The following is a 22,533-nucleotide window of genomic DNA, read 5'->3' as shown; positions in this document are numbered from 1 at the left end:
AGACAGCTCAACTTCATTGGGATCAAACCTAAACCTCCCACCAACACACCTTGACATTGGGTGGCACAGCTTTTTAGACTTTATGCTAATGATATAGGAGGCGGGAAGGTGAGAAAACTGGCAGAGGGACAATCAGAAGAATTGTGCTGAGCTAAATCACGCATCTTTTACTTTAACCTAGAGCTGGATTCACCATCTACACTGATTACTATTGCTCTGTCATATACTCCACACTTCTGCTGCGTTTGTCTGTGTGTTGACTAATGAAGGCCAGGAAACCTTCTCTGTGTGCTGCACTGTATATGGTAGAGCACAGAGTTGCTAGTCTCCTCCCAAAAGCCTGGAGTCAATTGACAAGGTAGAGCTAGAGATTGCAGAGGGGAGAACCGGTGAAAATGCAGAATACAAAACATATAAGGGTCAGAAATAGTCTGATTTCCCATGTACACACACTGCAGCGTATTCTGAAAAGTTACTTGAAAGTACAGTTACTACTCTCGACTCCAAAATGGCAAGTTATTCTAGGTTTGAAAAAAAAAACTTGCATTTTCACACAGTTCGTAACTGGGGATGTAGCTCAGTGGTAGAGCGCACGCTTTGCATGTGTGAAGCCCTGGGTTCAATCCCCGGCATCTCCATGGCCAGCCTGCATGTATGTGCAAGGAACGCACTTCCATTTGGTGGTCACTTTTTCTCACCCTTGTTCGCTTCCTGCAGCCGCTGTGTGAAGTAAATACGTGTGAGTGCTCCAGGCTTCCCGTACACTTTTGGGGATGTAGCTCAGTGGTAGAGCGCATGCTTCGCATGTATGAGGTCCTGGGTTCAATCCCCAGCATCTCCACCCTTTTTCAAATATGGCTAGACATCTTTGGCTAGCACACCACTCAAGCTAAGTGTCAAGACTCGCAAGGAATCTCTGCCGCTTAAACTGTTTGCTTTGCCATGTCACTTGGCAGGACAAGGCTTTCTCGAATGCAAGGTCTTAACACTGCCTAAGCTACGGGCAACACTTTTTCCCACTCAGTAAAATGACTTGAATGGGAACTGGACATTCAACAAACTTGGCCAAAATCAATAGTACACGCAAATATAGGAGACTTTCGATTATATAGTCTCAAAGATATTTGCTTTTTTCACCACTTACCTGCCAAGGTTTGCTCTACCCCTGCCTCCTGTATTCACCATCCACTCTGAAAAAAGACAGCTCAACTTCATTGGGATCAAACCTAAACCTCCCACCAACACACCTTGACATTGGGTTGCACAGCTTTTTAGACTTTATGCTAATGATATAGGAGGCGGGAAGGTGAGAAAACTGGCAGAGGGACAATCAGAAGGATTGTGCTGAGCTTAATCACGCGTCTTTTACTTTAACCTAGAGCTGGATTCACCATCTACACTGATTACTATTGCTCTGTCATATACTCCACACTTCTGCTGCGTTTGTCTGTGTGTTGACTAATGAAGGCCGGGAAACCTTCTCTCTGTGCTGCGCTGTATATGGTAGAGCCCAGAGTTGCTAGTCTCCTCCCAAAAGCCTGGAGTCAATTGACAATGTAGAGCTAGAGTTTGCAGAGGGTAGAACCGGTGAAAATGCAGAATACAAGACATATAAGGGTCAGAAATAGTCTGATTTCCCATGTACACACACTGCAGCGTATTCTGAAAAGTTACTTGAAAGTACAGTTACTACTCTCGACTCCAAAATGGCAAGTTATTCTTGGTTTGAAAAAAAAAACTTGCATTTTCACACAGTTCGTAACTGGGGATGTAGCTCAGTGGTAGAGCGCACGCTTTGCATGTGTGAGGCCCCGGGTTCAATCCCCGGCATCTCCATGGCCAGCCTGCATGTATGTGCAAGGAACGCACTTCCATTTCGTGGTCACTTTTTCTCACCCTTGTTCGCTTCCTGCAGCCGCTGTGTGAAGTAAATACGTGTGAGTGCTCCAGGCTTCCCGTACACTTTTGGGGATGTAGCTCAGTGATAGAGCGCATGCTTCGCATGTATGAGGTCCTGGGTTCAATCCCCAGCATCTCCAACCTTTTTCAAATATGGCTAGACATCTTTGGCTAGCACACCACTCAAGCTAAGTGTCAAGACTCGCAAGGAATCTCTGCCGCTTAAACTGTTTGCTTTGCCATGTCACTTGGCAGGACAAGGCTTTCTCGATTGCAAGGTCTTAACACTGCCTAAGCCACGGGCAACACTTTTTCCCACTCAGTAAAATGACTTGAATGGGAACTGGACATTCAACAAACTTGGCCAAAATCAATAGTACACGCAAATATAGGAGACTTTCGATTATATAGTCTCAAAGATATTTGCTTTTTTCACCACTTACCAGCCAAGGTTTGCTCTACCCCTGCCTCCTGTATTCACCATCCACTCTGAAAAAAGACAGCTCAACTTCATTGGGATCAAACCTAAACCTCCCACCAACACACCTTGACATTGGGTTGCACAGCTTTTTAGACTTTATGCTAATGATATAGGAGGCGGGAAGGTGAGAAAACTGGCAGAGGGACAATCAGAAGGATTGTGCTGAGCTTAATCACGCGTCTTTTACTTTAACCTAGAGCTGGATTCACCATCTACACTGATTACTATTGCTCTGTCATATACTCCACACTTCTGCTGCGTTTGTCTGTGTGTTGACTAATGAAGGCCGGGAAGCCTTCTCTCTGTGCTGCGCTGTATATGGTAGAGCCCAGAGTTGCTAGTCTCCTCCCAAAAGCCTGGAGTCAATTGACAATGTAGAGCTAGAGTTTGCAGAGGGTAGAACCGGTGAAAATGCAGAATACAAGACATATAAGGGTCAGAAATAGTCTGATTTCCCATGTACACACACTGCAGCGTATTCTGAAAAGTTACTTGAAAGTACAGTTACTACTCTCGACTCCAAAATGGCAAGTTATTCTTGGTTTGAAAAAAAAAACTTGCATTTTCACACAGTTCGTAACTGGGGATGTAGCGCAGTGGTAGAGCGCACGCTTTGCATGTGTGAGGCCCCGGGTTCAATCCCCGGCATCTCCATGGCCAGCCTGCATGTATGTGCAAGGAACGCACTTCCATTTCGTGGTCACTTTTTCTCACCCTTGTTCGCTTCCTGCAGCCGCTGTGTGAAGTAAATACGTGTGAGTGCTCCAGGCTTCCCATACACTTTTGGGGATGTAGCTCAGTGGTAGAGCGCATGCTTCGCATGTATGAGGTCCTGGGTTCAATCCCCAGCATCTCCAACCTTTTTCAAATATGGCTAGACATCTTTGGCTAGCACACCACTCAAGCTAAGTGTCAAGACTCGCAAGGAATCTCTGCCGCTTAAACTGTTTGCTTTGCCATGTCACTTGGCAGGACAAGGCTTTCTCGAATGCAAGGTCTTAACACTGCCTAAGCCACGGGCAACACTTTTTCCCACTCAGTAAAATGACTTGAATGGGAACTGGACATTCAACAAACTTGGCCAAAATCAATAGTACACGCAAATATAGGAGACTTTCGATTATATAGTCTCAAAGATATTTGCTTTTTTCACCACTTACCAGCCAAGGTTTGCTCTACCCCTGCCTCCTGTATTCACCATCCACTCTGAAAAAAGACAGCTCAACTTCATTGGGATCAAACCTAAACCTCCCACCAACACACCTTGACATTGGGTTGCACAGCTTTTTAGACTTTATGCTAATGATATAGGAGGCGGGAAGGTGAGAAAACTGGCAGAGGGACAATCAGAAGGATTGTGCTGAGCTTAATCACGCGTCTTTTACTTTAACCTAGAGCTGGATTCACCATCTACACTGATTACTATTGCTCTGTCATATACTCCACACTTCTGCTGCGTTTGTCTGTGTGTTGACTAATGAAGGCCGGGAAACCTTCTCTCTGTGCTGCGCTGTATATGGTAGAGCCCAGAGTTGCTAGTCTCCTCCCAAAAGCCTGGAGTCAATTGACAATGTAGAGCTAGAGTTTGCAGAGGGTAGAACCGGTGAAAATGCAGAATACAAGACATATAAGGGTCAGAAATAGTCTGATTTCACATGTACACACACTGCAGCGTATTCTGAAAAGTTACTTGAAAGTACAGTTACTACTCTCGACTCCAAAATGGCAAGTTATTCTTGGTTTGAAAAAAAAAAACTTGCATTTTCACACAGTTCGTAACTGGGGATGTAGCTCAGTGGTAGAGCGCACGCTTTGCATGTGTGAGGCCCCTGGTTCAATCCCGGGCATCTCCATGGCCATCCTGCATGTATGTGCAAGGAATGCACTTCCTTCTGGTAGTCACTTTTTCTCACCCTTGTTTGCTTCTTGCATCCGCTGTGTGAAGTAAATACGTGTGAGTGCTCCAGGCTTCCGGTACACTTTTGGGGATGTAGCTCAGTGGTAGAGCACATGCTTCGCATGTATGAGGTCCTGGGTTCAATCCCCAGCATCTCCAACCTTTTTCAAATATGGCTAGACATCTTTGGCTAGCACTCCACTCAAGCTAAGTGTCAAGACTCGCAAGGAATCTCTGCCGCTTAAACTGTTTGCTTTGCCATGTCACTTGGCAGGACAAGGCTTTCTCGATTGCAAGGTCTTAACACTGCCTAAGCCACGGGCAACACTTTTTCCCACTCAGTAAAATGACTTGAATGGGAACTGGACATTCAACAAACTTGGCCAAAATCAATAGTACACGCAAATATAGGAGACTTTCGATTATATAGTCTCAAAGATATTTGCTTTTTTCACCACTTACCAGCCAAGGTTTGCTCTACCCCTGCCTCCTGTATTCACCATCCACTCTGAAAAAAGACAGCTCAACTTCATTGGGATCAAACCTAAACCTCCCACCAACACACCTTGACATTGGGTTGCACAGCTTTTTAGACTTTATGCTAATGATATAGGAGGCGGGAAGGTGAGAAAACTGGCAGAGGGACAATCAGAAAGATTGTGCTGAGCTTAATCATGCGTCTTTTACTTTAACCTAGAGCTGGATTCACCATCTACACTGATTACTATTGCTCTGTCATATACTCCACACTTCTGCTGCGTTTGTCTGTGTGTTGACTAATGAAGGCCGGGAAACCTTCTCTCTGTGCTGCGCTGTATATGGTAGAGCCCAGAGTTGCTAGTCTCCTCCCAAAAGCCTGGAGTCAATTGACAATGTAGAGCTAGAGTTTGCAGAGGGTAGAACCGGTGAAAATGCAGAATACAAGACATATAAGGGTCAGAAATAGTCTGATTTCCCATGTACACACACTGCAGCGTATTCTGAAAAGTTACTTGAAAGTACAGTTACTACTCTCGACTCCAAAATGGCAAGTTATTCTAGGTTTGAAAAAAAAAAACTTGCATTTTCACACAGTTCATAACTGGGGATGTAGCTTAGTGGTAGAGCGCACGCTTTGCATGTGTGAGGCCCCTGGTTCAATCCCCGGCATCTCCATGGTCAGCCTGCTTGTATGTGCAAGGAATGCACTTGTTTTTGGTGGTCACTTTTTCTCACCCTTGTTCGCTTCCTGCAGCCGCTGTGTGAAGTAAATACGTGTGAGTGCTCCAGGCTTCCGGAACACTTTTGGGGATGTAGCTCACATGTATGAGGTCCTGAGTTCAATCCCCACCATCTCCAACCTTTTTCAAATATGGCTAGACATCTTTGGCTAGCGCACCACTCAAGCTAAGTGTCAAGACTCGCAAGGAATCTCTGCCGCTTAAACTGTTTTCTTTGACATGTCACTTGGCAGGACAAGGCTTTCTCGATTGCTAGGTCTTAACACTGCCTAAGCCACGGGCAACACTCTTTCCCACTCAGTAAAATGACTTGAATGGGAACTGGACATTCAACAAACTTGGCCAAAATCAATAGTACACGCAAATATAGGAGACTTTTGATTATATATTCTCAAAGATATTTACTTTTTTCACCACTTACCAGCCAAGGTTTGCTCTACCCCTGCCTCCTGTATTCACCATCCACTCTGAAAAAAGACAGCTCAACTTCATTGGGATCAAACCTAAACCTCCCACCAACACTCCTTGACATTGGGTGGCACAGCTTTTTAGACTTTATGCTAATGATATAGGAGGCGGGAAGGTGAGAAAACTGGCAGAGGGACAATCCGAAGAATTGTACTGAGCTAAATCACGCGTCTTTTACTTTAACCTAGAGCTGGATTCACCATCTACACTGATTACTATTGCTCTGTCATATACTCCACACTTCTGCTGCGTTTGTCTGTGTGTTGACTAATGAAGGCCAGGAAACCTTCTCTGTGTGCTGCACTGTATATGGTAGAGCCCAGAGTTGCTAGTCTCCTCCCAAAAGCCTGGAGTCAATTGACAAGGTAGAGCTAGAGATTGCAGAGGGGAGAACCGGTGAAAATGGAGAATACAAGACATATAAGGGTCAGAAATAGTCTGATTTCCCATGTACACACACTGCAGCGTATTCTGAAAAGTTACTTGAAAGTACAGTTACTACTCTCGACTCCAAAATGGCAAGTTATTCTAGGTTTGAAAAAAAAAACTTGCATTTTCACACAGTTCGTAACTGGGGATGTAGCTCAGTGGTAGAGCGCACGCTTTGCATGTGTGAAGCCCTGGGTTCAATCCCCGGCATCTCCATGGCCAGCCTGCATGTATGTGCAAGGAACGCACTTCCATTTGGTGGTCACTTTTTCTCACCCTTGTTCGCTTCTTGCATCCGTTGTGTGAAGTAAATACGTGTGAGTGCTCCAAGATTCCGGTACACTTTTGGGGATGTAGCTCAGTGGTAGAGTGCATGCTTCGCATGTATGAGGTCCTGGGTTCAATACCCAGCATCTCCAACCTTTTTCAAATATGGCTAGACATCTTTGGCTAGCGCACCACTCAAGCTAAGTGTCAAGACTCGCAAGGAATCTCTGCCGCTTAAACTGTTTGCTTTGCCATGTCACTTGGCAGGACAAGGGTTTCTCGATTGCAAGGTCTTAACACTGCCTAAGCCACGGGCAACACTTTTTCCCACTCAGTAAAATGACTTGAATGGGAACTGGACATTCAACAAACTTGTCCAAAATCAATAGTACACGCAAATAAAGGAGACTTTCGATTATATAGTCTCAAAGATATTTGCTTTTTTCACCACTTACCAGCCAAGGTTTGCTCTACCCCTTCCTCCTGTATTCACCATCCACTCTGAAGAAAGACAGCTCAACTTCATTGGGATCAAACTTAAACCTCCCACCAACACACCTTGACATTGGGTGGCACAGCTTTTTAGACTTTATGCTAATGATATAGGAGGCGGGAAGGTGAGAAAACTGGCAGAGGGACAATCAGAAGGATTGTGCTGAGCTTAATCACGCGTCTTTTACTTTAACCAAGAGCTGGATTCACCATCTACACTGATTACTATTGCTCTGTCATATACTCCACACTTCTGCTGCGTTTGTCTGTGTGCTGACTAATGAAGGCCAGGAAACCTTCTCTGTGTGCTGTGCTGTATATGGTAGAGCCCAGAGTTGCTAGTCTCCTCCCAAAAGCCTGGAGTCAATTGACAATGTAGAGCTAGAGTTTGCAGAGTGGAGAACCGGTGAAAATGCAGAATACAAGACATATAAGGGTCAGAAATAGTCTGATTTCCCATGTACACACACTGCAACGTATTCTGAAAAGTTACTTGAAAGTACAGTTACTACTCTCGACTCCAAAATGGCAAGTTATTCTAGGTTTGAAAAAAAAAAACTTGCATTTTCACACAGTTCATAACTGGGGATGTAGCTTAGTGGTAGAGCGCACGCTTTGCATGTGTGAGGCCCCTGGTTCAATCCCCGGCATCTCCATGGTCAGCCTGCTTGTATGTGCAAGGAATGCACTTGTTTTTGGTGGTCACTTTTTCTCACCCTTGTTCGCTTCCTGCAGCCGCTGTGTGAAGTAAATACGTGTGAGTGCTCCAGGCTTCCGGTACACTTTTGGGGATGTAGCTCACATGTATGAGGTCCTGAGTTCAATCCCCACCATCTCCAACCTTTTTCAAATATGGCTAGACATCTTTGGCTAGCGCACCACTCAAGCTAAGTGTCAAGACTCGCAAGGAATCTCTGCCGCTTAAACTGTTTTCTTTGCCATGTCACTTGGCAGGACAAGGCTTTCTCGATTGCAAGGTCTTAACACTGCCTAAGCCACGGGCAACACTTTTTCCCACTCAGTAAAATGACTTGAATGGGAACTGGACATTCAACAAACTTGGCCAAAATCAATAGTACACGCAAATATAGGAGACTTTCGATTATATAGTCTCAAAGATATTTGCTTTTTTCACCACTTACCAGCCAAGGTTTGCTCTACCCCTGCCTCCTGTATTCACCATCCACTCTGAAAAAAGACAGCTCAACTTCATTGGGATCAAACCTAAACCTCCCACCAACACACCTTGACATTGGGTTGCACAGCTTTTTAGACTTTATGCTAATGATATAGGAGGCGGGAAGGTGAGAAAACTGGCAGAGGGACAATCAGAAGGATTGTGCTGAGCTTAATCACGCGTCTTTTACTTTAACCTAGAGCTGGATTCACCATCTACACTGATTACTATTGCTCTGTCATATACTCCACACTTCTGCTGCGTTTGTCTGTGTGTTGACTAATGAAGGCCGGGAAACCTTCTCTCTGTGCTGCGCTGTATATGGTAGAGCCCAGAGTTGCTAGTCTCCTCCCAAAAGCCTGGAGTCAATTGACAATGTAGAGCTAGAGTTTGCAGAGGGTAGAACCGGTGAAAATGCAGAATACAAGACATATAAGGGTCAGAAATAGTCTGATTTCCCATGTACACACACTGCAGCGTATTCTGAAAAGTTACTTGAAAGTACAGTTACTACTCTCGACTCCAAAATGGCAAGTTATTCTTGGTTTGAAAAAAAAACTTGCATTTTCACACAGTTCGTAACTGGGGATATAGCTCAGTGGTAGAGCGCACGCTTTGCATGTGTGAGGCCCCGGGTTCAATCCCCGGCATCTCCATGGCCAGCCTGCATGTATGTGCAAGGAACGCACTTCCATTTGGTGGTCACTTTTTCTCACCCTTGTTCGCTTCCTGCAGCCGCTGTGTGAAGTAAATACGTGTGAGTGCTCCAGGCTTCCCGTACACTTTTGGGGATGTAGCTCAGTGGTAGAGCGCATGCTTCGCATGTATGAGGTGCTGGGTTCAATCCCCAGCATCTCCAACCTTTTTCAAATATGGCTAGACATCTTTGGCTAGCACACCACTCAAGCCAAGTGTCAAGACTCGCAAGGAATCTCTGCCGCTTAAACTGTTTGCTTTGCCATGTCACTTGGCAGGACAAGGCTTTCTCGATTGCAAGGTCTTAACACTGCCTAAGCCACGGGCAACACTTTTTCCCACTCAGTAAAATGACTTGAGTGGGAACTGGACATTCAACAAACTTGGCCAAAATCAATAGTACAAGCAAATATAGAAGACTTTCGATTATATAGTCTCAAAGATATTTGCTTTTTTCACCACTTACCAGCCAAGGTTTGCTCTACCCCTGCCTCCTGTATTCACCATCCACTCTGAAAAAAGACAGCTCAACTTCATTGGCATCAAACCTAAACCTCCCACCAACACACCTTGACATTGGGTTGCACAGCTTTTTAGACTTTATGCTAATGATATAGGAGGCGGGAAGGTGAGAAAACTGGCAGAGGGACAATCAGAAGGATTGTGCTGAGTTTAATCACGCGTCTTTTACTTTAACCTAGAGCTGGATTCACCATGTACACTGATTACTATTGCTCTGTCATATACTCCACACTTCTGCTGCGTTTGTCTGTGTGTTGACTAATGAAGGCCAGGAAACCTTCTCTGTGTGCTGCGCTGTATATGGTAGAGCCCAGAGTTGCTAGTCTCCTCCCAAAAGCCTGGAGTCAATTGACAATGTAGAGCTAGAGTTTGCAGAGGGGAGAACCGGTGAAAATGCAGAATACAAAAAGTTACTTGAAAGTACAGTTACTACTCTGGACTCCAAAATGGCAAGTTATTCTAGGTTTGAAAAAAAAAAAAATTGCATTTTCACACAGTTCGTAACTGGGGATGTATCTCAGTGGTAGAGCGCACGCTTTGCATGTGTGAGGCCCTGGGTTCAATCCCTGGCATCTCCATGGCCAGCCTGCATGTATGTGCAAGGAACGCACTTCCTTTTGGTGGTCACTTTTTCTCACCCTTGTTCGCTTCCTGCAGCCGCTGTGTGAAGTAAATACGTGTGAGTGCTCCAGGCTTCCGCTACACTTTTGGGGATGTAGCTCAGTGGTAGAGCACATGCTTCGCATGTATGAGGTCCTGAGTTCAATCCCCACCATCTCCAACCTTTTTCAAATATGGCTAGACATCTTTGGCTAGCGCACCACTCAAGCTAAGTGTCAAGACTCGCAAGGAATGTCTGCCACTTAAACTGTTTGCTTTGCCATGTCACTTGGCAGGACAAGGCTTTCTCCATTGCAAGGTCTTAACACTGCCTAAGCCACGGGCAACACTTTTTCCCACTCAGTAAAATGACTTGAATGGGAACTGGACATTCAACAAACTTGGCCAAAATCAATAGTACACGCAAATATAGGAGAATTTCGATTATATAGTCTCAAAGATATTTGCTTTTTTCACCACTTACCAGCCAAGGTTTGCTCTACCCCTGCCTCCTGTATTCTCCATCCACTCTGAAAAAAGACAGCTCAACTTCATTGGGATCAAACCTAAACCTCCCACCAACACACCTTGACATTGGGTTGCACAGCTTTTTAGACTTTATGCTAATGATATAGGAGGCGGGAAGGTGAGAAAACTGGCAGAGGGACAATCAGAAGGATTGTGCTGAGCTTAATCACGTGTCTTTTACTTTAACCTAGAGCTGGATTCACCATCTACACTGATTACTATTGCTCTGTCATATACTCCACACTTCTGCTGCATTTGTCTGTGTGTTGACTAATGAAGGCCAGGAAACCTTCTCTGTGTGCTGCGCTGTATATGGTAGAGCCCAGAGTTGCTAGTCTCCTCCCAAAAGCCTGGAGTCAATTGACAATGTAGAGCTAGAGTTTGCAGAGGGGAGAACCGGTGAAAATGCAGAATACAAGACATATAAGGTTCAGAAATAGTCTGATTTCCCATGTACACACACTGCAGCATATTCTGAAAAGTTACTTGAAAGTACAGTTACTACTCTTGACTCTAAAATGGCAAGTTATTCTAGGTTTGAAAAAAAAAACTTGCATTTTCACACAGTTCGTAACTGGGGATGTCGCTCAGTGGTAGAGCGCACGCTTTGCATGTGTGAGGCCCCGGGTTCAATCCCTGGCATCTCCATGGCCAGCCTGCATGTATGTGCAAGGAACGCACTTCCTTTTGGTGGTCACTTTTTCTCACCCTTGTTCGCATCCTGCAGCCGCTGTGTGAAGTAAATACGTGTGAGTGCTCCAGAAATCCGGTACACTTTTGGGGATGTAGCTCAGTGGTAGAGTGCATGCTTCGCATGTATGAGGTCCTGGCTTCAATCCCCAGCATCTCCAACCTTTTTCAAATATGGCAAGACATCTTTGGCTAGCGCACCACTCAAGCTAAGTGTCAAGACTTGCAAGGAATCTCTGCCGCTTAAACTGTTTGCTTTGCCATGTCACTTGGCAGGACAAGGATTTCTCGATTGCAAGGTCTTAACACTGCCTAAGCCATGGGCAACACTTTTTCCCACTCAGTAAAATGACTTGAATGGGAACTGGACATTCAACAAACTTGGCCAAAATCAATAGTACACGCAAATATAGGAGACTTTCGATTATATAGTCTCAAAGATATTTTCTTTTTTCACCACTTACCAGCCAAGGTTTGCTCTACCCCTGCCTCCTTTATTCACCATCCACTCTGAAAAAAGACAGCTCAACTTCATTGGGATCAAACCTAAACCTCCCACCAACACACCTTGACATTGGGTGGCACAGCTTTTTAGACTTTATGCTAATGATATAGGAGGCGGGAAGGTGAGAAAACTGGCAGAGGGACAATCAGAAGGATTGAGCTGAGCTTAATCACGCGTCTTTTACTTTAACCTAGAGCTGGATTCACCATCTACACTGATTACTATTGCTCTATCATATACTCCACATTTCTGCTGCGTTTGTCTGTGTGTTGACTAAAGAAGGCCAGGAAACCTTCTCTGTGTGCTGCGCTGTATATGGTAGAGCCCAGAGTTGCTAGTCTCCTCCCAAAAGCCTGGAGTCAATTGACAATGTAGAGCTAAAGTTTGCAAAGGGGAGATCCAGTGAAAATGCAGAATACAAGACATATAAGGGTCAGAAATAGTCTGATTTCCCATGTACACACACTGCAGCGTATTCTGAAAAGTTACTTGAAAGTACAGTTACTACTCTCGACTCCAAAATGGCAAGTTATTCTAGGTTTGAAAAAAAAACCATGCATTTTCACACAGTTCGTAACTGGGGATGTATCTCAGTGGTAGAGCGCACGCTTTGCATGTGTGAGGCATCTCCAAGGCCATCTCCATGACCACCTTTTGGTGGTCACTTTTTCTCACCCTTGTTCGCTTCCTGCAGCCGCTGTGTGAAGTAAATACGTGTGAGTGCTCCAGGGTCCCTTTACACTTTTGGGGATGTAGCTCAGTGGTAGAGCGCATGCTTCGCATGTATGAGGTCCTGGGTTCAATCCCCAGCATCTCCAACCTTTTTCAAATATGGCTAGACATCTTTGGCTGCGCACCACTCAAGCTAAGTGTCAAGACTCGCAAGGAATCTCTGCCGCTTAAACTGTTTGCTTTGCCATGTCACTTGGCAGGACAAGGCTTTCTCGATTGCAAGGTCTTAACACTGCCTAAGCCACGGGCAACACTTTTTCCCACTCAGTAAAATGACTTGAATGGGAACTGGACATTCAACAAACTTGGCCAAAATCAATAGTACGCGCAAATATAGCAGACTTTCGATTATATAGTCTCAAAGATATTTGCTTTTCTCACCACTTAACAGCCAAGGTTTGCTCTACCCCTGCCTCCTGTATTCACCATCCACTCTGAAAAAAGACAGCTCAACTTCATTGGGATCAAACCTAAACCTCCCACCAACACACCTTGACATTGGGTGGCACAGCTTTTTAGACTTTATGCTAATGATATAGGAGGCGGGAAGGTGAGAAAACTGGCAGAGGGACAATCAGAAGGATTGTGCTGAGCTTAATCACGCGTCTTTTACTTTAACCTAGAGCTGGATTCACCATCTACACTGATTACTATTGCTCTGTCATATACTCCACACTTCTGCTGCGTTTGTCTGTGTGTTGACTAATGAAGGCCAGGAAACCTTCTCTGTGTGCTGCGCTGTATATGGTAGAGCCCAGAGTTGCTAGTCTCCTCCCAAAAGCCTGGAGTCAATTGACAATGTAGAGCTAGAGTTTGCAGAGGGGAGAACTGGTGAAAATGCAGAATACAAGACATATAAGGGTCAGAAATAGTCTGATTTCCCATGTACACACACTGCAGCGTATTCTGAAAAGTTACTTGAAAGTACAGTTACTACTCTCGACTCCAAAATGGCAAGTTATTCTAGGTTTGAAAAAAAAACCTTGCATTTTCACACAGTTCGTAACTGGGGATGTACCTCAGTGGTAGAGCGCACGCTTTGCATGTGTGAGGCATCTCCATGGCCATTTCCATGACAACCTTTTGGTGGTCACTTTTTCTCACCCTTGTTCGCTTCCTGCAGCCGCTGTGTGAAGTAAATACGTGTGAGTGCTCCAGGATCCCTGTACACTTTTGGGGATGTAGCTCAGTGGTAGAGCGCATGCTTCGCATGTATGAGGTCCTGGGTTCAATCCCCAGCATCTCCAACCTTTTTCAAATATGGCTAGACATCTTTGGCTAGCGCACCACTCAAGCTAAGTGTCAAGACTCGCAAGGAATCTCTGCCGCTTAAACTGTTTGCTTTGCCATGTCACTTGGCAGGACAAGGCTTTCTTGATTGCAAGGTCTTAACACTGCCTAAGCCACGGGCAACACTTTTTCCCACTCAGTAAAATGACTTGAATGGGAACTGGACATTCAACAAACTTGGCCAAAATCAATAGTACACGCAAATATAGGAGACTTTCGATTATATAGTCTCAAAGATATTTGCTTTTTTCACCACTTACCAGCCAAGGTTTGCTCTACCCCTGCCTCCTGTATTCACCATCCACTCTGAAAAAAGACAGCTCAACTTCATTGGGATCAAACCTAAACCTCCCACCAACACACCTTGCCATTGGGTGGCACATCTTTTTAGACTTTATGCTAATGACATAGGAGGCAGGAAGGTGAGAAAACTGGCAGAGGGACAATCAGAAGGATTGTGCTGATCTTAATCACGCGTTTTTTACTTTAACCTAGAGGTGGATTCACCATCTACGCTGATTACTATTGCTCTGTCATATACTCCACACTTCTGCTGCATTTGTCTGTGTGTTGACTAATGAAGGCCAGGAAACCTCTGTGTGCTGCGCTGTATATGGTAGAGCCCAGAGTTGCTAGTCTCCTCCCAAAAGCCTGGAGTCAATTGACAATGTAGAGCTAGAGTTTGCAGAGGGGAGAACCGGTGAAAATGCAGAATACAAGACATATAAGGGTCAGAAATAGTCTGATTTCCCATGTACACACACTGCAGCGTATTCTGAAAAGTTACTTGAAAGTACAGTTACTACTCTCGACTCCACAATGGCAAGTTATTCTAGGTTTGAAAAAAAAAACTTGCATTTTCACACATTTCATAACTGGGGATATAGCTCAGTGGTAGAGCGCACGCTTTGCATGTGTGAGGCCCCGGGTTCAATCCCTGGCATCTCCATGGCCAGCTTGCATGTATGTGCAAGGAACGCACTTCCGTTTGGTGGTCACTTTTTCTCACCCTTGTTCGCTTCCTGCAGCCGCTGTGTGAAGTAAATACGTGTGAGTGCTCCAGCCTCCCAGTACACTTTTGGGGATGTAGCTCAGTGGTAGAGCGCATGCTTCGCATGTATGAGGTCCTGGGTTCAATCCCCAGCATCTCCAACCGTTTTCAAACTTGGCTAGACATCTTTGGCTAGCGCACCACTCAAGCTAAGTGTCAAGACTCGCAAAGAATCTCTGCTGCTTAAACTGTTTGCTTTGACATGTCACTTGGCAGTACAAGGCTTTCTCGATTGCAAGGTCTTAACACTGCCTAAGCCACGGCAACATTTTTTCCCACTCAGTAAAATGATTTGAAAGGGAACTGGACATTCAACAAACTTGGCCAAAATCAATAGTACACGCAAATATAGGAGACTTTCGATTATATAGTCTCAAAGATATTTGCTTTTTTCACCACTTACCAGCCAAGGTTTGCTCTACCCCTGCCTCCTGTATTCACCATCCACTCTGAAAAAAGACAGCTGAACTTCATTGGGATCAAACCTAAACCTCCCACCAACACACCTTGACATTGGGTGGCACAGCTTTTTAGACTTTATGCTAATGATATAGGAGGCAGGAAGGTGAGAAAACTGGCAGAGGGACAATCAGAAGGATTGTGCTTAGAGTTGAGCGACTTTTGTTTTTTTAGGGTCGCGTTTCGTTTCGTGAAACCCGACTTTTCCAAAAGTCGGGTTGAGCAAGATCGTCCGATTATAGGGAAAAGTCGGGGTCGTCCCGAAACACGAAACCCAATTTAAGTCAATGGGGAATAAAAGTCGGCAGTGAGAGGAGGACAGGAAACACACCTACAGTGCCCATTTGAATGCCAAAAGCATCAATTCTTCTTACTTAAGCTTGTCAACCTTAATTAACTTCATAATACAAGTTACGCACTGAAAAATGGGGGTTATTTGGCTAAATTTGTGGGGGGGAGGGCTGGCTGCAGGTTTTCATGTGCCCTGGGCGAAAGAGCGCCCCTTTAACACATACTACAACTCATAATGCTCCGATACGGCAGAGAAATAGCGGTATAGTACAATGAAAAATACCTCACTTTTTACATCTCATGACGAGGCCCATCTATTTCTCCATACAAAATCATTGGTCCCATATAATGTTTGAAACAGTATATGATGAGCTCCACATAATGCTACAGTATATTTTGGTCCCCATGGATGAAGCTCCACTGTCTTATGGGCCCAAATAATGCTCCAAACATAATGGGCCCCATTTCTAATGCTCTAGTGTATAATGGGCCCTGTAAATGCTGCTCCAGTGTCTGATGTCCACCTTTGGAATGTTCCAGTGTATGGTGGGCCCCATCTATCATTCTCCAGAGTACAGTGCTCCCCAAAAATTGCTGTCCCAACATAGAAAACAATCAAATAAGTCTCCTCGCTAGGGAATCCCTGTACTTGTCTGGACAGGTGCTGTAGCTTGCTTAACAGCTCGCCAGCCGTTCTCACGCCCAGTATGGATTGCACGTGATTGCACAAAGGTTAGAAAGGGTACCGTATCCCTGGATAACATGTATGGATAGCGTACACATTCAAAATATATGTCTATACAGCATGAGGCAGGCTCAGACGGTGTTAGGCCCAGTATGGATTGCACGTCATTGCACAAAGGTTAGAAGGGGTACCGTATCCCCGGATAACATGTATGGATAGCGTACACATTCAAAATATATGTCTATACAGCATGAGGCAGGCTCAGACGGTGTTAGGCCCAGTATGGATTGCACGTCATTGCACAAAGGTTAGAAAGGGTACCGTATCCCCGGATAACATGTATGGATAGCGTACACATTCAAAATATATGTCTATACAGCATGAGGCAGGCTCAGACGGTGTTAGGCCCAGTATGGATTGCACGTCATTGCACAAAGGTTAGAAGGGGTACCGTATCCCCGGATAACATGTATGGATAGCGTACACATTCAAAATATATGTTTATACAGCATGAGGCAGGCTCAGACGGTGTTAGGCCCAGTATGGATTGCACGTGATTGCACAAAGGTTAGAAAGGGTACCGTATCCCCGGATAACATGTATGGATAGCGTACACATTCAAAATATATGTCTATACAGCATGAGGCAGGCTCAGACGGTGTTAGGCCCAGTATGGATTGCACGTCATTGCACAAAGGTTAGAAGGGGTACCGTATCCCCGGATAACATGTATGGATAGCGTGCACATTCAAAATATATGTCTATACAGCATGAGGCAGGCTCAGACGGTGTTAGGCCCAGTATGGATTGCACGTCATTGCACAAAGGTTAGAAAGGGTACCGTATCCCCGGATAACATGTATGGATAGCGTACACATTCAAAATATATGTCTATACAGCATGAGGCAGGCTCAGACGGTGTTAGGCCCAGTATGGATTGCACGTCATTGCACAAAGGTTAGAAGGGGTACCGTATCCCCGGATAACATGTATGGATAGCGTACACATTCAAAATATATGTCTATACAGCATGAGGCAGGCTCAGACGGTGTTAGGCCCAGTATGGATTGCACGTCATTGCACAAAGGTTAGAAGGGGTACCGTATCCCCGGATAACATGTATGGATAGCGTACACATTCAAAATATATGTCTATACAGCATGAGGCAGGCTCAGACGGTGTTAGGCCCAGTATGGATTGCAAGTCATTGCACAAAGGTTAGAAGGGGTACCGTATCCCCGGATAACATATATGGATAGCGTACACATTCAAAATATATGTCTATACAGCATGAGGCAGGCTCAGACGGTGTTAGGCCCAGTATGGATTGCACGTGATTGCACAAAGGTTAGAAAGGGTACCGTATCCCCGGATAACATGTATGGATAGCGTACACATTCAAAATATATGTCTATACAGCATGAGGCAGGCTCAGACGGTGTTAGGCCCAGTATGGATTGCAAGTCATTGCACAAAGGTTAGAAGGGGTACCGTATCCCCGGATAACATGTATGGATAGCGTACACATTCAAAATATATGTCTATACAGCATGAGGCAGGCTCAGACGGTGTTAGGCCCAGTATGGATTGCACGTCATTGCACAAAGGTTAGAAAGGGTACCGTATCCCCGGATAACATGTATGGATAGTGTACACATTCAAAATATATGTCTATACAGCATGAGGCAGGCTCAGACGGTGTTAGGCCCAGTATGGATTGCACGTCATTGCACAAAGGTTAGAAGGGGTACCGTATCCCCGGATAACATGTATGGATAGCGTACACATTCAAAATATATGTCTATACAGCATGAGGCAGGCTCAGATGGTGTTAGGCCCAGTATGGATTGCACGTCATTGCACAAAGGTTAGAAGGGGTACCGTATCCCCGGATAACATGTATGGATAGCGTACACATTCAAAATATATGTCTATACAGCATGAGGCAGGCTCAGACGGTGTTAGGCCCAGTATGGATTGCACGTGATTGCACAAAGGTTAGAAAGGGTACCGTATCCCTGGATAACATGTATGGATAGCGTACACATTCAAAATATATGTCTCAGGAGGCAGGCTCAGACGGTGTCAGGCACAGTATGGATTTAACGGCCCAGATTACACAGCGGAGGAGCAGGGAGAGGTAAAGATTGCAAATGCTGGGGCCCTGGCCAAGCAAGGGGGCCCACTCGTGGGCGTCGGTACTGGCATTGGGCCCCTCAGTACAGTGGTGTGTCTGACGGCGGGTGTGCACCACCACCATCAGAGACACTTGATTGCACTATGAGGGACCCTGTGCCAGTGCCCGCGCCCAAGAGTCGGCCTACCTACCTGTCCAGGGCAACGGCACTCGCACGGTGTCGTGCGCTAGGTGGTGACCCCGGCCATGGGGGGGGAGGCAGCACAGTTAGGGAGTTTTAGAAAGTGGCATATGTTGATGTTGGACATTCAACTGATGCAAAAGGCGAAATAGGTGAAGTACCAGGAAGAGGTGGACCAAAGCAAGCCATTTTTCTGTCACCCTATGTGTCATCAGGGGAAGGTGGGACAAAATCCTTGGAAACCCATGCATGGTTCATTTTAATGAAGGTTAGATCATCCACATTTTGGGTTGACAGACGGGTCCTTTTTTCTGTCAGGATTGATCCAGCTGCACTGAAGACTCTTTCCGATAGCACACTTGCAGCTGGGCAAGCGAGCTCCTGTAAGGCATATTGGGCCAATTCAGGCCAGGTGTCCAGTTTAGCGGCCCAATAGTCAAAGGGGAATGACCTGTGTGGGAGAACATCGATATGGGAGGAAAAGTAGTTTGTAACCATAGTTGACAACTGCTGTCTCCTGTCACTTTCCATCGATGCAGTATTACCAGTTGTGTGAGCGGTATTTGAAAAATCAGTCCACAACATTGTCATGAAACCCCTGTCTCCAACGCCACTTCTGCTGTGTGCATCACGAACACCTCTGCAAAGCTGCCCCCGGCCCGTACGGCTCGTGTGAGAACCATCACCGCTGCTGTGTGCTGGGAATGCCTCAAGCAACCGATTTACCAGAGTTGCTTGTTTCTTAGCCAATATTAGGTCAAGGTTCTCCTGTGGCATGATGTTTTGTAATTTGCCTTTATAGCGTGGATCCAGGATGCTGGCCAACCAGTAGTCGTCATCGTTCATCATTTTGGCAATGCGGGGGTCCCTTTTTAGGATCCTCAAGGCATAATCTGACATGTGGGCCAATGTTCCCGGTGTCAATGATGCACTGCGAGTGCTGGGTGGAGGAGCACTTTCTGGCAAATCCACATCCCTCCAGTCACGCACAAACCCTGTACCAGACCTTGCCACGCCAACATTTTCACTTGCCAAACGAGATGCATCCTCCTCCCCTAAGTAATCATCCCCATCATCCTCCTCCTCCTCCTCCTCTTCTTCCTCCACCTCGTCCAGGAGCGGTCCCTGAGCAGACAATGGCTGAATGTCATCAAGGATTCCCTCCTCCTCTTCCTCCTCATCAACATTGGCTGCAGATGCCTGCTCCTTAAGGTGCGTCAAAGTTTGCATGAGCAGACGCATAAGTGGGATGCTCATGCTTAGGATGGCGTCGTCTGCGCTTACCAGCCGTGTGCATTCCTCAAAACACTGAAGGACTTTACAAAGGTCTTTCAGCTTCGACCACTGCACGCCTGTCAACTCCATGTCTGCTCTCAAAGTGCCTGGCCGTGTATCCTCCCACAAATGCATTATGGCCTGCCTCTACTCGGCCAGCACCTCGGCGGTGTGTCTGTCGCCCAAACACATCATCTGCAACACAGCCTGCTGACGCTTTCCACTAGCTGCTCGATAGGGGGACACATCGTGTGCAACAGTGGCAGCTGCAGATGGAGTGCTCGTACGACTGCGCTCTGTGGACGAGCTGTCGCTTCTGGAGGAGGAGGAGGGTCGAACGCCTACAGCCAACTGTTTCCTATACCGTGGGCAAGGCAGCACTGTCCCACCACCGCTGTCACCTGTGGACCCTGCATCCACCACATTAACCCAGTGCGCAGTGATGGACACGTAACGGCCCTGGCCATGCCGACTGGACCATGCATCAGTTGTGAGGTGCACCTTTCCGCTCACTGACTGCTTGAGTGCATGGACAATGCGGTCTTTCACATGATGGTGGAGGGCTGGGATGGCTTTGCGAGAGAAGAAGTGGCGACTGGGTAGGTCATAGCGTGGTACTGCATAGGCCATGAGTTCGCGGAAAGCTGTGCTTTCCACCAACCGAAAGGGCATCATCTCAAACGAGATTAGTTTGGCAATGTGGGCGTTCAAACCCAGTGTACGCGGATGAGAGACTGAGTACTTTCTTGACCTACTCATAGTGTCTGGGAGGGTGAGCTGGACTTGAGAGCTGCATATGGTGGAAGTAGCGGTGGACAGGGCGGACTGAGGGAGGGTTGATGATGGTGATGGAGTTGTTGTTCTTTCTGATGGCCTAGAATCAGTCTTTCGTTGATATAACAGTGGGATTCCCTGACTGCTGTGGCCTTGCAACGACACCTCAACATTTGCTGCTGTGCTAACCGGTGGGCTTACAGTGGGGGAAACAATGTAGCATTGCTGACTACCTTCGTTGTGATCAGTTGCACATGTGGCACTTGAGGTTTGGTGTTGTGTCCACGCTTGCAAGTGCATGCTGGTTAAATGTCTAAGCATGCAACTGGTATTGAAATTTTTCAGATTTTTCCCTCGGCTAAAGGTCTTTGCGCACTTCTTACAGATAACCTTGGCCTGATCATGAGGATTTTGTTCAAAAAACTGCCACACTGCACTCTTCCTACTTTGGCAGACATTTTGCGGCCTAGCACGCTGTGATCTTTTGACCCTCTGGACAAGCTGTCCAGCAACTCTTTTGATGTTTGGAACCTGTCTTTGGAGTGCTCCGGGCCTGCCAGATAACAGCTGTTGCGATGTCGATGTCTGCTGTGGATGCTCCTCATCTGAGCTATTGGAAGCAGCACCCTCTTCCCCCAATGGATGCCAATCTGGGTCAACAACTGGGTCATCCATCACCTCCTCTTCTATGTCATGTGCACCTTTCTCTGTGTCACCGTGTATGGTGGTATAGTGTGCGGGAAGGGGCACCTGAGTCTCATCAGGGTCAAAATCTGGCTCTGTACACTGCGAGGACAATGTAGTGCTCTGAGTGAACGTACCAGCAGAATCATCCATCAGTGGCTGTGCATCAGTGCACTCCATGTCAGATTCATCTTGGCCTGGGTAATTCACCATTTGACTTGATAATCCAGGCATGGTATGTGAAAACAGCTCCATGGAGTAATCAGTAGTATGGCCTGTGTCATCCTTCAATCTTGGTTGGGGTGAAGGACACAAGGAAAGGTGTGGTTCATGAACATGAGCCTCCAATGACGACTCAGTGCTTTTACTTTTTACAACTGAAGAAGAGAAGGCAATAGAGCTGGAGGCTGAGTCAGAAATGTAAGACAAAACTTTTTCCTGATGCTCTGCCTTTAAAAGCGGTTTGTCAACTCCTAGAAAACTAAGCGTTCGAGTCCTTATGTAGCCAGACGATGACGCAGGGTCAGCACCTCCTGCATTCGGTCCTATTTTGCTCTTGCCACTACCATCAGATCCACCACCAACACCATCATTACCAGCTGCCAACCCCCGCCCAATTCCACGGCCTCTTCCACCAGCCTTCCTCATTTTTGGTAGAAATGTAGACAAAATCCAACAAACTATATAGTAATGTAAAACAAGGTACAAGGTGTCTATAGGACAGGGGAGTTTTAGAATTTCTGCACACACTTGTGGACAGTGGACACTTGTGGATTGTGTGCGGCCCACTGATATCTGAGCGCTATGTGACACGCTCGATGGCACAGCTGCCGGTGACCAAAGTGACGAGAGGATAATGGAGATTTTGAATCTCTGCGTACACTTGTGGACAGTGGACACTTGTGAATTGTGTGCGGCCCACTGATACCTGAGCGCTATGTGACACGCTCGATGGCACAGCTGCCTGTGACCAAAGTGAGGAGAGGATAATGGAGATTTTGAATCTCTGCGTACACTTTTGGACACTGGACACTTGTGGATTGTGTGCGGCCCACTGATATCTGAGCGCTATGTGACACGCTCGATGGCACAGCTGCCTGTGA

The 22,533-nt window shown here is 46.1% G+C and overlaps 22 non-coding genes across 22 annotated transcripts; all 22 read left to right on the top strand.

Annotated features, from left to right (window-relative positions):
• Positions 1 to 566: 566 nt before the first annotated feature.
• Positions 567 to 638, top strand: TRNAA-UGC (transfer RNA alanine (anticodon UGC)). Its single transcript has one exon. It is a non-coding gene; the product is annotated as a tRNA-Ala (tRNA).
• A 131-nt stretch (positions 639 to 769) lies between these two features.
• TRNAA-CGC (transfer RNA alanine (anticodon CGC)) lies at positions 770 to 841 on the top strand. Its single transcript has one exon. It is a non-coding gene; the product is annotated as a tRNA-Ala (tRNA).
• A 923-nt stretch (positions 842 to 1,764) lies between these two features.
• TRNAA-UGC (transfer RNA alanine (anticodon UGC)) lies at positions 1,765 to 1,836 on the top strand. The gene has a single exon. It is a non-coding gene; the product is annotated as a tRNA-Ala (tRNA).
• Positions 1,837 to 1,967: 131 nt separating this feature from the next.
• Positions 1,968 to 2,039, top strand: TRNAA-CGC (transfer RNA alanine (anticodon CGC)). The gene has a single exon. It is a non-coding gene; the product is annotated as a tRNA-Ala (tRNA).
• A 923-nt stretch (positions 2,040 to 2,962) lies between these two features.
• TRNAA-UGC (transfer RNA alanine (anticodon UGC)) lies at positions 2,963 to 3,034 on the top strand. Its single transcript has one exon. It is a non-coding gene; the product is annotated as a tRNA-Ala (tRNA).
• A 131-nt stretch (positions 3,035 to 3,165) lies between these two features.
• Positions 3,166 to 3,237, top strand: TRNAA-CGC (transfer RNA alanine (anticodon CGC)). The gene has a single exon. It is a non-coding gene; the product is annotated as a tRNA-Ala (tRNA).
• Positions 3,238 to 4,161: 924 nt separating this feature from the next.
• On the top strand, positions 4,162 to 4,233 carry TRNAA-UGC (transfer RNA alanine (anticodon UGC)). The gene has a single exon. It is a non-coding gene; the product is annotated as a tRNA-Ala (tRNA).
• Positions 4,234 to 4,364: 131 nt separating this feature from the next.
• Positions 4,365 to 4,436, top strand: TRNAA-CGC (transfer RNA alanine (anticodon CGC)). Its single transcript has one exon. It is a non-coding gene; the product is annotated as a tRNA-Ala (tRNA).
• Positions 4,437 to 5,360: 924 nt separating this feature from the next.
• Positions 5,361 to 5,432, top strand: TRNAA-UGC (transfer RNA alanine (anticodon UGC)). The gene has a single exon. It is a non-coding gene; the product is annotated as a tRNA-Ala (tRNA).
• A 1,106-nt stretch (positions 5,433 to 6,538) lies between these two features.
• On the top strand, positions 6,539 to 6,610 carry TRNAA-UGC (transfer RNA alanine (anticodon UGC)). The gene has a single exon. It is a non-coding gene; the product is annotated as a tRNA-Ala (tRNA).
• Positions 6,611 to 6,741: 131 nt separating this feature from the next.
• Positions 6,742 to 6,813, top strand: TRNAA-CGC (transfer RNA alanine (anticodon CGC)). Its single transcript has one exon. It is a non-coding gene; the product is annotated as a tRNA-Ala (tRNA).
• A 924-nt stretch (positions 6,814 to 7,737) lies between these two features.
• Positions 7,738 to 7,809, top strand: TRNAA-UGC (transfer RNA alanine (anticodon UGC)). Its single transcript has one exon. It is a non-coding gene; the product is annotated as a tRNA-Ala (tRNA).
• Positions 7,810 to 8,914: 1,105 nt separating this feature from the next.
• TRNAA-UGC (transfer RNA alanine (anticodon UGC)) lies at positions 8,915 to 8,986 on the top strand. The gene has a single exon. It is a non-coding gene; the product is annotated as a tRNA-Ala (tRNA).
• A 131-nt stretch (positions 8,987 to 9,117) lies between these two features.
• Positions 9,118 to 9,189, top strand: TRNAA-CGC (transfer RNA alanine (anticodon CGC)). The gene has a single exon. It is a non-coding gene; the product is annotated as a tRNA-Ala (tRNA).
• An 865-nt stretch (positions 9,190 to 10,054) lies between these two features.
• TRNAA-UGC (transfer RNA alanine (anticodon UGC)) lies at positions 10,055 to 10,126 on the top strand. The gene has a single exon. It is a non-coding gene; the product is annotated as a tRNA-Ala (tRNA).
• Positions 10,127 to 10,257: 131 nt separating this feature from the next.
• On the top strand, positions 10,258 to 10,329 carry TRNAA-CGC (transfer RNA alanine (anticodon CGC)). Its single transcript has one exon. It is a non-coding gene; the product is annotated as a tRNA-Ala (tRNA).
• Positions 10,330 to 11,252: 923 nt separating this feature from the next.
• On the top strand, positions 11,253 to 11,324 carry TRNAA-UGC (transfer RNA alanine (anticodon UGC)). The gene has a single exon. It is a non-coding gene; the product is annotated as a tRNA-Ala (tRNA).
• A 131-nt stretch (positions 11,325 to 11,455) lies between these two features.
• TRNAA-CGC (transfer RNA alanine (anticodon CGC)) lies at positions 11,456 to 11,527 on the top strand. The gene has a single exon. It is a non-coding gene; the product is annotated as a tRNA-Ala (tRNA).
• Positions 11,528 to 12,617: 1,090 nt separating this feature from the next.
• Positions 12,618 to 12,689, top strand: TRNAA-CGC (transfer RNA alanine (anticodon CGC)). The gene has a single exon. It is a non-coding gene; the product is annotated as a tRNA-Ala (tRNA).
• Positions 12,690 to 13,778: 1,089 nt separating this feature from the next.
• Positions 13,779 to 13,850, top strand: TRNAA-CGC (transfer RNA alanine (anticodon CGC)). Its single transcript has one exon. It is a non-coding gene; the product is annotated as a tRNA-Ala (tRNA).
• Positions 13,851 to 14,770: 920 nt separating this feature from the next.
• TRNAA-UGC (transfer RNA alanine (anticodon UGC)) lies at positions 14,771 to 14,842 on the top strand. The gene has a single exon. It is a non-coding gene; the product is annotated as a tRNA-Ala (tRNA).
• Positions 14,843 to 14,973: 131 nt separating this feature from the next.
• Positions 14,974 to 15,045, top strand: TRNAA-CGC (transfer RNA alanine (anticodon CGC)). The gene has a single exon. It is a non-coding gene; the product is annotated as a tRNA-Ala (tRNA).
• Positions 15,046 to 22,533: the final 7,488 nt, after the last annotated feature.

This window comes from Dendrobates tinctorius, unplaced genomic scaffold (genome assembly GCF_039654945.1).
Source record: "Dendrobates tinctorius isolate UK_male_01 unplaced genomic scaffold, ASM3965494v1 ptg000011l, whole genome shotgun sequence".
NCBI classification, from domain to species: Eukaryota; Metazoa; Chordata; class Amphibia; order Anura; family Dendrobatidae; genus Dendrobates; species Dendrobates tinctorius.
Note: the sequence above shows the minus strand (reverse complement) of the source record. Positions and strands in the feature narration are given on the sequence as shown.